Source organism: Crocodylus porosus, unplaced genomic scaffold, assembly GCF_001723895.1.
Source record: "Crocodylus porosus isolate Cpor-Errol unplaced genomic scaffold, CroPor_comp1, whole genome shotgun sequence".
In the NCBI taxonomy this organism is placed as follows: domain Eukaryota; kingdom Metazoa; phylum Chordata; order Crocodylia; family Crocodylidae; genus Crocodylus; species Crocodylus porosus.
Window position 1 is genome coordinate 6482787 of NW_017728939.1, and position 16923 is coordinate 6499709.

Here is a 16923-nt window from a genome sequence, read left to right on the forward strand (position 1 = left end):
CTTGCTGTGTGCCACCTTCAGAAGATAAAGTTTGCAGGTATATCTTACTGGAGCAACAATGCTAAAGGATGGGTTCATAGAAAGGCTTTTTTTTAAAAAAAAAACAAAAAACCAACATTACTCCCCTTCTTCAAAGGATCAAATCCATTTGCCCAGTTGCATGATCATCTCACATGCTGGAAAGTAAAATGCCATCACGTTTTCTCTCTCTCTGTTGTCCCCCCCCTCCGAAGCTTAGTTCATTATTTCTCTACCTTAGTGATTCCCTACAGCTGATCAAATGGATTTAGGACTCCTTGCATGCAGATAGAAGCACTTTGCTTTTCACCTCTCCCTTAAGTTGCCGTGCTTTTTAAGGGTTAGCTTTTTTACTTCAGTGTGTGTGTGTGTGTGTGTGTGTGTGTGTGTGTATATACACATATATATATTTAAGTCAAATATGTAATTATGGAGAAGCTTAGGAGACATCAGTAGATTTAAGGGAAATGTTAACACCCTTAGGTTTCCCTTCTCAGGCTCCTGGAACTGCCTTTGCAGCAAAATGCAATGCAAGGATTCAGTCTGAGACTGAAGTTTAATTTCTGCTGTGATGTTATTTAGGGTCTGGCTTTGGGGTGGGGGAAGTGATTATTTGCCAGCTTCTTCCTCTAGCTTGGTAGGGTTCCCCATTTCCATGTGTTTCTAAATAAGGCTTTGAATATGTCTCTTGCCATATGGGCAGAGGGGACCTGGTTTGTGTGCACGCGTGCGTGCATGTAGGAGCCAATTTGTTTTTTTTGTCAACTTTATGTTTGTGTCTGAAATGCAGCCCTGATTTTATTATGTAAGGCAGACTTCCTCTAAGGAGACTCCTGAACTGCTTGTCCTCCTTAGGTTTCTTGTGGTGAACCCCACTGAGTTGTCCTTACTGGGGACATCAACCGGAGAAGGAGGGAGGGAACCAGTTCGTGGGCAAAGATTTATTTGGAGAGAAGTTTTCCTGTTATGATTTTGTTCCTCCCTTTAGCCAAAAGCACTTTAATCTGTCTGAGTAGATAAGAAACCTTCCCATTAGCTTGATGCTGTGCTTGGCTGGGATGACCAGAGTGCTGGGCAGTTGCCTCGGTGTCTGGTGTTTTATTTCGGGGTTGTATGGTTCTCCTTTTTTTGCTCCCCTGTGTGATCAGACTTTTTTGTGCTATGCCTCGATTTAATTTCTGTGCCCACTTGTTCTGCATTTAGTCCTTCCCTGGGAAAACAGCTTCCCCTCTTTATTCAGTTTCTTTCGTATTCTTCTTCTCCCCCTCCCCCCTTTATTTAAAATTATACCTATTCTGGATCATTCACCCTTGGCTTTTTAATTGATTTTATGCGTCTTTCTTTACTCTTACTGGCATTCAAGGTCTGCAAAACCTCCCCCTCTAAACGTACCACATTTATCCTCCCTGCATCAGGACCAGGCGGCAGGGTTCTCCCTCCTGCCGCCTCCTTCACGAGATTTTCGGACCTCCAACAACCTATGTGTTGAGACGAGAGATCGACTCCTGAGCATACCAACATCCAACTGGTTAGTGGTGGTGCTGGCATCACGCCTCCTGGGAGACTGGGTTTGTCCCTTGCTGCGGGCCGTTGTGCATGTAAGCTTATTCTAGGGTTGGACTTAACAAGACTTAAAAGCAAATGATGAACCTCCACAGGACCACGTCCTCAACACGCTGTCGTTCCAGCCTCGCTTTTTCCTAGGGGTTGTGGAGGTAGTAGTAACCAAAAGTACCCATTGTGTGGCACTAGAGCTGTGTGTATACAAGGATCGGTTAGTAGTTCTAGCCAGTCTTAAAAAAGAGGGCAATCCCACTAATATTGCACTGACTTCATTGTAGCTAATTAACTGCGGGCTGTCAATATTCCTATTGCCAATACTGTTCCTTTTCAAACAATGGCAAGCTGCTTCATGTGGCTCTTCAGATGGTACTGTACTGGAGGAACTAACAAACACGGTCAGGCGGCTTAAACTTGTGAAGGGAGTCGAATCAACTGTGGATAAGGTGTTCTCTGTATAAGATCTTCCACACTGAAAGGTACACCCACTTTTCTCCAAAGACTAATGGGTTTGTGACATATTCGTGACTTTGTTTTTAAGCCACGGAGAACCCAGTGGAGTGGTCAGATGCCTGTTTCCAGAACATACTGATTTTATTACGGTTGCGAGTTGATGTTGAGAGGCGCCCAGCTCATCGGAGAGAGCACAGAGCCTAATAGATCTGAAGTTTGTTTATTAACTCTAAGCAATAACTGTAACATTTTTTTTCCCCACTTGTAATCATTAGCTAAGTGCAGTCACTGAAAGATGCCTGTGAGATGCATTGGTGCGTGGGCTAGATAATGCTGCATGTGTGCAATATATTTAAGAAAAAGCTATCACAAGGGGGTCATTTACATTAGCACTGACCAAAGCGCAGTCTTATTTTATAACTGGATTATACAGAAATTCACTGGGTTGGAACTTGGTTAAACAACTCGAGCCTATGGTTATTTCCCCCCCATCTGGAAAATAGTTTTGGGCTTTTTTTATAGCAGAGAAATGGAGTAAAGGGAAGCGTGGGAGAGGAATTATGGACTGATTTTACTGTCTTATTCATGTAACTGTTCCTTTTATTGATGATGTCATAATGAAGATAGATCCTGCTGTCTTCACTACTGCTAAGAGAGGCCCCTTGCTCATAGAGTAGCCTCATTGATTTCAATGGGATTGCCTAAGAAGAGGGTTATTACTCCTGCTAAGAGTGGCTGGATAGCTGCATACTTCAAGGGTGGGAATGAATCGCAACCAACGTGACACGGTTGGAAAGTCAGCTTCAAAGAATACTTGAAAGGATTTTTTTTATTTTAATTTGCAATTAAAGTAATGCTGGAATACTACATCTTGCAGTCAAAATCCTACGTAGGATAGGGGTGGAGTGAGCCCTTAATTCCCTATATTGCTACAGTTTGTTCCCTGCACGGTCCTTAAAGAAGGTCCCTTATTGCTCATGCAAGGAGAACTTTTTAATAAGCATCTTAGTCCCTCTTTCACAGTGGATCAGCTTTGCCCTCTGTGCACCAAGGGTTAGGGAAAGGGAAAAGGCTCTTCTTAATCTCTTTGTCTTTGCTGTCCTTGGGGTATGGAGAATAGATGGGTCACGTGGCCTCTGCCCTTCCTTCACCCTACAAATCTGGGGTGGTCTGATAGGGATGGACTTGTATTCCCCCCACCCTTGCCCTATGTGTTCACGCTTCCAGCACATCTCTCCGCGCTTGCCTGGACCACTATCTGGCCTTGCTATATTGTTCAGGCTGTAATAAACTTGCTTCCTTGTTTTTACCTGTGTCTTGTCTCTAGCTCTTGGTTTCTGGTTAAGACTATTGGGCTTTAGACTCAGATTCTCAAAGGCAGATGTGACTAATAATATTGAGTTTGGCAGAATTTAGTGCTGTGGGAGTAGGAGAGGGAATGGGGCCTATGCACAGAGGAAGTAGGAGCTGTGTTGGGAGAAACAGCGTTAGGCTAGAAGAGGTGGTGGTCTGTCTGTCTTGTTGGTAGCCCAGGAGCAGACCCCGAAGGCAGTAAACGGGCAAGGGGACCTCCCTGAGTCATCTTTGCCCAGGGACCATGGGAAAACACTGATGGAGGGCACCAGCCTCCATCAGCCTGCAACCTGGGGGCAGTTCATTCAGGCTCCCTTTGAGCAGCTTCCATATGTCTGCTGCTCCTGGGATAGTCAGGCCACGATGGCATGTGTTTTTCTGCACAGCCTCTTTGGTATGTGCTGTTCGTGGGTATCTGTTGGGGAGGATTTCTTGTACCTTGACCTGAAGTGTTTGCTTTCCTTTGTACTTGGGAGATCAGGATGGAAATGGTAGACAGTAGCTGATGGGAAGGCAGCGTGAACCAGTGTTTAGGACACTGGGATGTACTTGGCTTTTAATGCAGGCTTGACTCTGACTCACTGGATGACCTTGGGCAAGGCACTTGGCTTCTGCCATCCCACCCTATGGTTTATTTTTTCCTCTATTTAAGACTGATTTGGGGGCATGGGATTGTCTCTTGTACAAGACAAGTGTCTCCCAGAGCACTGCTCTCGCTGGGGGCCTCTCAATATTGCTGGAGTGCAAATAACCGCAGGCCTTAGTTTGCTTTCTTGACATCAGATCCTGTCTCTGGGATTCCCTGTGACGTTCCTTGCTCTCCTGGTTGAACTGTGTCCTGAAGGAACTAGTCTGCAAGTGCTGCAGAGGCGGGGGGGATGTCTTCTCGATTAACCAGGACTGGCTGGCGTCCGATTCTCTTGGAGTCTGTCAAAAGGAGACACGGATCAAAATGGGTGCAGGCAGCATGATCCAGGCAGCCTGCCATGGATCTTGGTTGCTGCGCTCCGTGCCAAGTTGATTCAATGCTGAGAATGTAACTAAGCAATTTATCAAGGGGGTCATTTGTGCTATTCCAGTTTTATAAGGAACACTTTTTTCCTTGCCTAGGCAAAAGTGGTCACCTAGTACATCTGCTACCAGGATAAAGGAAAAGTACCGTATACTTTATTATTTTAATTTATTCATATTCACAGTTCACCACCTACATCTGCACCCCTGGGAACTGCAGCCACTGAGAGACTTCTGTCTTGCTCATTGTCTCTTTCCGTCTCTTGAAAAGCCAAGTTATTTATGAAAGGCCAAACTTCACATTTTTATAGTTCAGCTTTTAGTGTCCTGGTGAGTTCTGGGTACATCCAGGATTCTCTTTTTAAAAAAAATGAAACAACCCCCAAAACTGGACCAGATCGGAATAAAACCCAAGGCTGAGAGTCAGGAATCAACTTCACCACATCTCTGTCAATGAATTAGACTTCAGCCTGCTGGATCTTAATGACCTGAACCTGTTGACGTGTGAGGCTCATCTGAAATAACTTTTATTTGCAGTGAGCTAGGAAGCAGTCTTAGGGATGAGTGCTCCATTGTGCTAGGTGCTGTACAAACGTGGCACAAGATGATCGCTATGCCCAAGAGCTTTACCGTCCATTTAATGCACCCTGTTGGGCACCGGAAGAAAAATGTGATGCATTACCTGGCCTTTATTATCTATCAGTAATTTTAATGGTTGTGCCCGCCCGAGGTAAGGCTCATGTAGTGTATTTTAAGTTGCTACTTATTTTTGAAGTTGGAAGCTGTTTAATATCCTGGGCAGAATCCTCAAATGTGTCCATTGTTCTAGTATCTCGATGGCTTCCACATAAAACTGTGGCTTCATCTTGAATACTTCGAGAGGCCTTTTTGTCTGGCTTGATCCTGAATATTTTGTCAGAGACCTTTGCGTCATTACAGTCAGGGATAACAAGCTTAAGGCATGTTTCCTGAGGTTGGGCAGAACTTGCTAGTCTAGAAGAGTAATGATTTTACCATAAAAATGTTGGGTTTTTCTGAATGGGATATGAACCCTCATGCCTCGGGGCAGAAAGACCAACCACCAAGTCAGGCGCAGTCATCCTCTAACTGCAGGGATTCTTGAACGACCGTCTGAACTGGCGCCGGCATGAACCCTGCAGGCCGTGGCTTGGATGGCAGGTCCTATGCGGTGTGCAGATAGTGGACGATCATCTCAAATGGGACACTAATATAATATTGTCTTTCCTTTCAAGACAGGCTAAGGAACTACTCAGAATACTTCCAAGTCCTGGAGTTACGGGGTTTGTGGCTGCGCATGTTATCACTCGCCACGGTGGACCTGCCCGTGGTGCAGCAGTACCCTGTAGACGCCCAGGGAAATTTTACCCCAAAGGGTTAAAGATGCATGCTGAGCTCCTCACTGATGTCCCTGGTAAAACTCCCAGTGACTCCAGTGGGAGCTGAGGTAGGCAGGCACTAAGCGCGTTTGCAAATCCCACCCTGGAGTGAAGGTAACACAAATTACACACAGTTCTTCCCCTGGAAATATTAATGCACAGATATATATTGGGGAAAAGACAGGCTGTCTAACCTCATTTAATGCTGATTGGATAATATGTTCCCTGTCTAGAATTAGTAGCCAAGTGCTTCTTGAAAGCTGACCCAGGTTTGGCATTTGAGTCTTGCCTCTGAGCTGCTCCCTTCAGCTGAACGCAGGTCTCCTCCAGGATTTCTCATAGTAGGGTATTCATAGGTAAGAAGGAGGGATTGCTGTCTCATGATTAGATTGGGGATCTGTTAGTCAAGACTCTGGGGCACTACTTCACCTCCATGGCTGACCTTGTGCCTGACAATTCCCTTCTCCCATAGCAAGTATCATTCTGCACAATCCTACCCATGCAACAACAGTGTAGTGCATGCGTTAAGTGCTTTAAGATCCTCGGAGGAAAGATGCTATAAAAGAGCAAAGTATTATACGAAGAGGGCATAAGACTTCAATGAAGTCTTACTAATCTGCAGTGCTTTTGTGTCATGAATATCCCAAGACAGTATGCTGGAATCACCCTTCATTGGCTTCAGTGGGATTATATCAAGGATGTATGTGGCCAAGTAAATTTTTTTGAGAGAGACTTCTCATCTGTCCTTCACATTAGTAGTCAGCAGACAGGGTGTAATATCCTGAATGATCCAATGAACAATGTTCATTGGGTCTGCAGTTATTGCAGATGCCAAGGATTATTTAAGGTGAGATGGGTGTACAGGCAGAGGGAGCAATCCATATCTCCTGAGTATATTCTTTGGGAGGAAACCTATGATAGGAAGGCAGGCAGAAGCACCAGGCAGGTGGGAAGATATGAAAAGCAGGTAAACTTCGTACAGCTAGTGGAACCTGGGCTATAAAAGTGGAGATGACTGTTAATCCTATATGTTAATTGGGCTTCTTTGCTCCAGCTGAGTAGTTTAATGAAGTCCATCTATTGATATAGTCCACTTACAAACTGTATTTATTGTAAGGAAGCTAGAAACCTGTGAGATGCGTTCGGAGGACATTTAGCTTTGGAGATCACTGAGCAAAAGTCTAAGCCTCATGGCTTATTTAATACCATCAAACAGCTTGGGACCTGCTTTCAGAGGTGATGCATGTCTGGAACCCAATGGCTATTTATACCTATTTTTTTTCTGTCCTTCCCCCTCTTACCTCCGTGAGTGAAACTTTGCAGGTGAATTTTGGGCTTATGAAAATCATCAGACAAGTGCACTGGTGCCACACCACTTTCTTCTGTGCAGTTGCAAGGCTCCTGTGTCTGCCAGTAATTTTATTTCATTGAATTCACTGCAACTCCCCATTTCTGTCTTCTATGATGAAAGCTAATTCATACAAAAATGCTTTTTGTTCCCTTTTCCCTTAGACTTTGTGCTCCGCAGGCCAACAACCATCTCTCCTCGACTATTGGAAGCACATTATGGGTGATAGGAAGCTTGACTCTAATCATTGCTATTCTACGAGTAAATGAAATGCAGGCTTCCTTGTTCTGCCAAAGGGCCCTATTCTTGCCTTGCAGCACCAGTACTTCCCTTGTGGGCCTCTGTGCAGCAGTGGTAGTGTGACAGGTCTTGACCAAGATGCATTGTCTCTATGCCAAGATGCATTATCTCTAGACCTTGCAGCTAAATTAAGCTGCCTGCTGCAGAAGTGGACATGAGAAGACTCCCTGAATCTTCTGTCCCCCTACCAAGCAGCAGTGTGCAGTGGCTGTACTTTGGCTTTTCAGTATCTCATCTAACATTGCTGTTTTTGGGGTAGCACTTAGAGAGCTCAGCCAAGATTTGGGTGCACCTCATTGTGCTGGGTGCTGTACCTACCTCTAGTAAGAGATAGTCCTTCCTTCAGTAAGCTTATATTCTAAAGAGGAAAAATAAGTAAAGGAGGGATTATCATAAGCATTTTGCAGATGCGAAGGGGAACCTAAATGACTTGCCTATGGCCATGGAGGACATCTGTAGCAGAGACAGGAGTTAACTCTAGGTCCTGTGAGTCCCAGTTAGTGCTTTACTCCGAAAATCCTCCTTGTCTAATTCGATCAATTTAAAATATATCTTCTAAAAAGTGTGTGTAACATATGCAGATGGCATGTATTGATGGTGGTTTTGATTGCACGTAGTTATTTAGCCCAAGAGCTCTGAGCCATCCATCATCTGTATACTTATTATCTGGAGTCTTGCTATGCCACTTGTGCTTCCATTTTTTTTTATGGAAATCAGGGCACCAGGATTTTTTTTAGCCCTCCTAGTTTTACAATTTACACTGTACTTCTGGAAGAGTGAACCACGGTGCACTTATGGAAATCAATGTACTTTGCTTACAATAAACATGATGCAGTGCAGTAATCTGCAAAATATATATTCTCCAGCCATGCAGTGCAATGGCAGGCTGATCTGATAGTGGTTAATGTGTAATTGGGAAAATCCCATTGATTAAAGAAATCAAATGAACTCTGTTTCAGTTTTTGCTTGCTGCCATGGACACAGCCAGCTAGAATGGAGATGTCTGTACTGCAGTGAAATCAAGTGTGTGTATATATATTTTAAACTCCCTTGCACAGAAGTGCACCAGAGGGATTTTTTTAAAATGCATTACTTCTCAGTAGACTATGTTTTGTGATGTTCATGTGTGGTTACGTTCAGCCACATGTGTCCATTTCCCTCCCTTTCCCTGGTGGCAAGAATAGTAAGTAATCTGTCTTTATGAAGCACAGGCTTTATTTCAAAGTATACGTGATGCATATGCCAGTGCCCTCTGCTGCCTGCCATCAGAACGGCATACCTGTACCCGTACCATCAACACATCCTGGAGATCCTCAATTAGGCCAGGACCAGGAGAATCTGAGTTCTGGGAACTGAATGGCTATAATGGGCCCTAGCTGAGTTTGGGAGTGACTGAAAATGCAAGTAGTTAGAAAAACAAGTGTGAAAATGGACTGGAAACTGGTGTAGTGCCTACTTGCATAGAAGGGAGGGTTGGAAAATTGCAATTTCCTTCCCCATCTCCAGAACCAGGCACGCAGTGCTGTATTAATGTGTATTGTGGTAACTGTTCATAGGCCCAGCATGGGGTTGAGGACCTTAATACATGTCATACGAGGCAGCACTGCCTTGAAATGCATAATCTAAGGTAAGAGAGAACTCAACTTGATAACTACCTAGCTGGGGTCATATGAGCTTAAACTTAGTAGGGGTCATATGAGTCCTGTATTCATTACTGCCCAGGGCAGGGGGTCGGACTTGATGATCTGCTCCAGTCCCCTCTGACCCGACATCTGTGAATCTGTGAATGAACAAGTGGCTGTGATGTGGCAATGCGGGAAGGCAGCTGAGATGAGTAGAGACACAGATGGCTTTTGCAGGTTTATAGTGAACTTCTGTATGGGTAAAGCCATGCAAGAGAGAAAGGTGACATCTCTAAACCCCACCTGGCTGTCTCCACATGTGACTTGTTGTGGTCAACAGCGAGGTGTCTGTCAAACTGTCAAACTAGAGTGAAAGCTGCATTACTCCATGGGCCCGAGAAGCATCTCAGCTAGTCTAGGGTGATGTGGTTAGTTGTTGGCACACACCGCTTGTCCTCCTTTCTCTTCCCACCAAGCAGCATGAATAAGGTGAACAATACCTCTGAAGAGTTTGCTTAGCACATCTTTTCTATCTAAAGAGCTGCTGTTGTTATTAACCATGTATGAAGTGCTCTTGTGCTAGGTGCTGTATAGGTGCTTGTGCAAGGTGCTGTATGAGAGAGGCTCTGCTTCAAAGGATCCAAGGGTAAAAGCTGGCAATGACCCTGTGGCAGGTCCTTGGTAGTATTGGAATGGGAACCCAAGCTTTCTGACTCCAGCATCAGGATCCTATCTGCTAGATTACTTCAACTCGGGGTTACTGTGCTGTTGTTGATGAGAAACAAGATGTGTGAGAGATGGTGTCTATGAAGATGTGGCCTGCACTATATCTGCACTAGAGGATCTGAAGGTATTTCCAGGAGCTACACTGAAACAGAACAAATTCTCAATCCATTTATCAAAATGTCTGCAGTTCCCATTTCAAGCCAGATAAAACAACTCTGAATAACAAGTAAAGATGTCTTTTCATCCCGAACACTTGATAATAAAAAAGGGAGAAGATTGCTGCCGTTAGCTCTTGTTTTGTACCAGTTCTATGAAATGTTAAGTGTATTCTAGGCCAACAAAATCGTATCGGTGTGCCCTTCACCTACCTCTAAAGCCATGTATGTTTCTTTTCGTATAAATTGTGCTGCTGCCGATCAATTGCTTAATGCTGGGAATTGTAAGACCAGATTGGATTGCTCTGAGGGCCATTCCTAACACAGGCCAGTACCAACTGTTTCAGAAGCAGGTGCAAAAAACTCTGAAGTAGGTAATTACAGAAGAAAATTATCCAGAGAGGAAAGGTGACCCATGAGTTTGGGAGCTGAGGGAGTCTGATTCAATTCACTACTCTGCTACTGCGTATTTGTATGACCTTGGGCACAACACTTAAGCCTAAACTCTCACAGGTTAAGCCCCTAACTCTGCAGCTGGGTGCCTATGAGGATCTAAGCCTTAGTCCCTCTGTGCCTCTTCCTCTTATGAAATCAGGGTAGAAGCACTTGTGAAATTCTAAATCAATTCACACATTTAATTTGCAAATGATTTTTAGGCTGTTTGTGAAAAGCTTTCTGCAGATAGTACAGATTTTTTAATTGTGCGTGTGTTGATTAGCCACGCAAGTAATACTCTGTTTCTCTTCCCTGATTGCAGGGACTGAATTATGAAATTGCAAAATTCGCATACAATTTGAGATTCATTTTGGATGAGTAACATGGAAATTTGCTGTATGTTGCTGAAGCCCGAGCACTGAAATATTTGCAGCCAGCAAATGGGAAAGGGTCATAAATGGAATACAGGCAATATTTGATGAATATGTCAAAGAACCTGTGAATTTTCCAGTGAAGTTTAACTTTTGTTTGTCATACACATTTTGCACTTTTACTGTAGAGCCTTTAGTTGGAGGATCTCAAGGTGGTTTTTAAATGCCCAGTGGGCATTCTTATACAGGGCAAAGTAAGAAAGCTATAACAGCAAAAGCATGACTTCAGAAGTAAAATGTATATTAAGGACAAAGGTATCCAAGTCATAGCTGTATTGGCCTAGAGGAAAAAGCAATCAGGGCTCATGGGAGAAGTGGTATCTTTTATTAGACCAACAAGATTTTTGCGAAAAAAAAAATCTTTTTTTTTGCAAAAATCTTGTTGGTCTAATAAAAGATACCACTTCTCCCATGAGCCCTGATTGCTTCTTCCTCTAGGCCAATTCTTTAAACAACTTTTTTCTTCTAGACCAATTCTTTAACGAATGATTTTTGAAAAAAATCTTCTCGGTCTAATAAAAGATATCACCTCTATCATGAGCCCTGATTGCTTATTAAGGCCAAAGATTTTTGTGCAGCAGAGAATGGGGTCCCTAAGGAAACCTCTGCTGAGATCTTCCACAGACTTCCTATCTGACCTTGAACAGGTTACTGTACTTAGTCTCTCTTCTGTTCTCCTATCTGTAAAATGGAAAGAATAGCACTCCATGTGTGGTGCGAACAAATATATGACAGTGCAGGGACCAAGCAGGTAGATGGGAGAGGAGGACGTTTCCTGATACATAATGGTGAAGGCACAGAGGTTTAGCAAATGCAATATTTTCATTAAGGTGGTATTGAATACAGTCGGATTGTGCCAATCTGATTGTGCATGAATCTCAGCTTCTAAAGTAGATGGGCGATGGTGGGGGAAGTCTGCATAAATGAAACTACATAAAAAGGTTACATCTTTCTGGCACGCAGGGATGCTAAAACTTCTGTGACGTCCGTTCAGCTTCTTTCACAAATTTCCTTTGTGTTAGGGTGTAAATCAGTGTTCCCAAACTTGGAGATCTAATCGCCCATAATGAGAATTCTCCGTTAATGCTCTCCTAGTGGAAATTTAGCACTCAAGCTTGCTTTTGAAGCACCTTTGAGAAAAGCTGGCCCTGCATTTTCCAAATGTAAAGGAGTAACGGGGCCTCAGTCTGATTCTGTGTTACACCTGTTTTATGTTTCTATAACTGTTGGCTTCGGTAGAGTTATCCCAGCTTTAGGCTCCTGTAAGTAAGGAGAGGATCAGACCCTTTGTTAGAAAGAAACTAGATCTGACATTTGATGAGCAGTTAATGCCAAATTGTAGGTACAGAAAAAGGGAAGCATATATCTATTCCAAGAAAGACACAATTCATTGTTCCATTCCCATTTGATATACTGAATAATAGTATTGAGAAAATTGCATTTCCTTCCAAATAGGAAGCATATTTCCTGGGAAGGTTAATGAAACCCAGTGCTTTTCCAAAGCCCACAATATTTTTAAAGATGCTGTTCACATCAGAGCACATATTGCTTATGTCTCTCTCTTGTTTTCTTTCTACCCATTACACAAAGGTTAGGCACTGATTGTGGACACAGGACATCTGTCAGCAGCCATCCTGGAATATTTTCATTATAGATAAGCACCGTTCTGAGAAAGATGAAGTACGTTCATAAAATGGTGTCATCTACTGAAATGTTTGGTGTTGGGGAGGCAGGGAGTTTTTGCTTGATGGCAACACGGTTTTATTTCTAGTGAGAGGTGTCACGGAGTGGGACCTAGGAGCAGCCGTGATCTCTCTCTAGCGCCCCCTGCCGTGCCAAGTAGGCGGTCCAGCACCCTCTTACTCGCCTGCCACGTCTTGTTGTTATATGGTTTTAGAAGGGAGGCTGCCTCTTATCGCCCTGGACACTGTGCTATGCTTATACTGTCCCCCATTCCATAGGGAGTGACCTGGTGCACCCCAGCCTTATGGGCTATGCATGCCTCCAACCTCTCCTTTAGCACGCCCCAAGCCTCGCAGATGTACTGGATGTTATCTGGTCAGTGTACTGTATGTGCCCTTCACCAGCGCCCCTGGGCTTGTCACGCAACCGGCGCCCCTCTATCCACTAGCCCTCTTGGGCCTACTAACTATATCCGCCCCCCTCCTGGGGTCCGCACAATAAACTAGCCCCTCCTGGGGCCTCTCCACGTACAGACAGTGCCCCCACTGGGGCCTGTCCCTCCGCGCACTCACCCTCTCTGGGCTCTCTATAGTTGCGGACTTGCCCTCTCTGGGCTTGTCTCTATAGTAGAACCCTACCCTGGGCTTCTCTTCCTGTGTGCCCCTCTCTTGGGCCTAACAGGAGCCCCTCAGGCTTCTCGCTGGTGCTCCTTGCACATGGGGCTCAGGTGGGCTTAGCCGTGCCTGGCCCCCAAAATCCTCATTGCCCCTTCTCAGGGCTGGGGTATTGCACCCCAAACTACAGTGTCCTTACCAGCACTTTGTACCTTGTCAGGGCTGGGGTAGTACACCCCTACTACGGTGCCCTCGCAGGCCCCAGGGTCCCCACCACTGTGGCGCCCCTCTGGGACTCTTCCCAACTGGGGCTCAGTCGGCCCTAGCCTTACCTGACCCCCTTGACCCCTTTCTCTGGGTCCTGCCCCACTAGGGCTTCTACCTATACCCACACTGGGCCTCGTCTCACCAAACGTGCCCACCTCGGGCTCCTCAATCTGTTCGCCCTCTCTGGGGGCCAGGGTCTAGACGCCCCGCAATACAGCACCCCTCTCTGGCGCTGGGAGCACCCCACCTCCCTGGGGAGCTCCTGATGAGGCCTCCTCCACCCCTACAGCCTCTCCCAGTCCTCCGGTATAACAGTAACTAAACAGAACCATAAGCCAGCCGGCTGTAACACAACAGTAAGCCACCTAGCTATAACATAGGATCTAGGCCCACCTGGCTCTCTTGCAAAGGCCTCCCAATCAGGGTTCTCTCCACCCTTACCATGATGCAGCCCCTTGGGTGTTCAGGCTGGACCGCTCATCTCTGCTCTGCTTAGCTCTCCTGCAGAGCTCCTGCACCTCAGGCTGCCAGAAGGGAACTGCTGCTAGGCTTTGGCCTGGGCTGTTTATAAAGGCCTGGCCCTGCCCCCTTCTGGTCATGTGACCAGCCTGGCTGCTCCAGCAACCAACACCTGTGCTGTCTCAGGGAGCTTCAGTAGCCCTTATTCCTTCATAGGAACAGGGCATCCAAGTGCTCCTGTGACAAGAGGTTTTAAAACTAGACCTCCAGGGGACCAATATGAAAGAGTTGTAAAGATGCGAGAAGTCCATCCCATGGCTTGCATCTTAAGCTTTTGCAGAACTGGCCCTAATGAAATGCTGTATTCTTTTTAGTGATATACTCCAAAGCAATGGCATCACCAAGGTAGAAAAATACTAAATAGATTTTGCGAATGACGCTCGTTTGCTGCCTTCAGTGGGACGCTTGAAAGGCTGGCTGATTGAGCATGAGAACTAGGATGTAGAATGGCAGTTGGAGGCTGGTCCAGACATGAAGATATGGAGAGAAGAAACCAGTGGCAACCACATATTGCTTTTCATGTCGGCAAAAGGCATAGGGAGAGTTTCATCCTTTGCATTAGCATCCACGCCAGCTGAAGAGTGTTGGAAAGGCCACACGTAGTAAGTATGTGCTGTCACTTTGGTTCCGTTCCTGTGGCACTAGTGTCCACATCACATTCATCATGAAGGTCTACATCACGTTCATCATAAAGAGCCAATACTGGGCTCTTCTTTGTTTTCCAGTAGCATCATTTTAACCACTCGGTTGTCTAGACCTACTTTGAGTGGACCTGGGCAGAAAGGTGCTTAAAACAGTGCCCACCCTACCTGACCATCTCCTGTATTGACCCTGGGGTGACTGCTGTGATGACCAGGTCCTTGAGAGACAATCTTACATAAAAATGAACTGAATGACATACTTCTTGATGGAAGAGGGTCTTTTGTGATATCTTTTGTTGGACTGGCTGTGTGGTGGGGAGAGATGCTGGGCAAGTTTCCAGGCACAAAATGCCTTTCCTCAGGTCTGAGCATTTCCTAGTCCATCACAGCTGCAACAACACTACACCCCTGCTTCTTGGTGGTTTTGCTGAGCTGAACTGAAGCCCTGACTTTGGACTGTTGACCCCAAATGGCTGGCACGAAGGTAACAAGTTTCATGCCTTTTGCTCTCTCCTTTGTTTCTCCCAAAGTTCATAGTTTCATAGATTCTAGGGTCGTAAGAGACCTCGGTAGGCCACCTAGTCCGACCCCCTGCCCCAGCAGGCAAAGTTGATGGTGCCCATGTATAATGTTGATGGTGCCCATATATAGGCTAAGAAGGTTAGCTTAGACCAGTGATTCTCAGCCATGGTGCTGTGCTGTGGCACCCTGGGCTGCCACCAGATTTCACAGATTTCATAGACATTAGGGCTGGAAGGGACCTCAGATGATCATCAAGTCCAGCCCCCTGCCCAAAGGGCAGGAAGTCAGCTGGGGTCATAGGATCATTTGAAGGGTTTTGCAAGGTAAGAGGAGATAAGCATAGGTGCAGGCTCTTCCAAGCCTTGCCATTCCTCCAACCCCTCTGCAAGGAGGTAAGCATTGCAATGAATTTAGTTTTTGAATTCACAAAAATGATAGGGGGGAGGTGTTCTTTGAGTCTAAAAAGTTTGAGACCACTGCCCCGGAGGCAGAGGTGCTGCCTTGTGACTTGAGATACATGGCTTCAGTTCCTCATTATGACACAGACTACCCATATGGTCTTAATCGAATCCTGGAATCTCTCTGGGTCAGCGATAATGACACATTTTCTTACACACAATGCACCCTAGAATGTACCTTATTTTTGAAAGGCAGAATAAAGAGGAAAAAAAAAGTTCCTTGTAGTAATGAACTGAGTTGCAGGTGCTGGGCAGGTGAAGCCCATTCACTGTTCTGCTCCCTGCGGATCAGTGGCGGACTTGACTTTAGTTTTGCCCAGTAGGCAGCAGAAACTCTGCTTCCCGTAGTTCCTCCCATATTTTGCACACTTCAATTTTCAGGAGCTGGTTTTTGTGGGAAAGGTATGTGCTGTATGTGAGAAAAATATGTGAGGGCTTCTCTAGTTCCCTGAGGGCTTCTCTAGTTCCCAGAGGTGTTGTGAGAGGAAGACGGCGAAGTCGGTGAGCTCTTCCAGAACTGCAGTAATGGTGCGGGGAGGCATATCTGTGCTCTAGGAAGAGTCTAGTTCAAGTAGTTTCTGGGGTCCCAGACCTACAGCTCTCTGACTGAAGTGGCTTTTGAATAAAGCCCTTGGGTGTTCAGCACTAAGAGAGACTACCAGCCTGCTTGCTCGAGGCAGGAGGCGACCGGCTGCCTTCCATCAGTCTTGGAGACGGAGTGGGTATTTCTCCATGGCATGGAGTTGACAAGAGATGGAGTCTTGCACAGTGGCACTGTCCAGGCTTCATTGAGAAGTAGCCGAATTAGGTCCTCGTTGATGGTCTCTGGACAAAGAGTGAATTTATTTTATAGAGTTTTGAGAAAGCCAGAAGCTAATATGTTTTCGAAGGGCCTGCCATTTGTTTCTGCGAGTTGCTGTGGCAATGTGAAACTAAAGAGCAAATTATAACCTTTTCCCCCACAGTAATATCAAACGGAGGGATATTATTTTGATTCTTTTCAGGAAAGGAGATAGAAAATGGGACCATATACAGCGCCCCCCACCCCAGTTTTAGGCTGACTCGATTCAGTTCACCCCTTGTTAACTCTTCAATTGAAAGTGATGTAGACTAAAGAAGAGAGCAGTTGATCTGCTTTTTGGATGGAGATTTGTGATTAAACAGAACATGCCTGAGGGACAAAATGAGACCTGAAATGAGTAATTCTCGAGCAGGGTGCTAGGTGCCCTGGAGTACCATACGATCCTTTGAAGGGTGCCACGGAAAGTGTGAGGAGGTAAATGGATAACCACAGGCTCAGGCCCCAAGTGCGAGGAGGAAGGCAGATAAAGGCAGGCTTAAGCTCTCTTTTCCTGGCTGCTCCCCCACCCGCACTGCCTGGCCTCTCTGCAAGGAAATACGCACTGTAAT

At 45.5% G+C, this 16923-nt stretch overlaps 1 protein-coding gene across 4 annotated transcripts in view; it reads left to right on the plus strand.

Annotated features, from left to right (window-relative positions):
• The window catches only part of CSMD2 (CUB and Sushi multiple domains 2), a 640139-nt gene that overhangs the window by 409 nt on the left and 622807 nt on the right, over window positions 1–16923 (plus strand). The gene's annotated exons all lie outside the window — the stretch shown is intronic.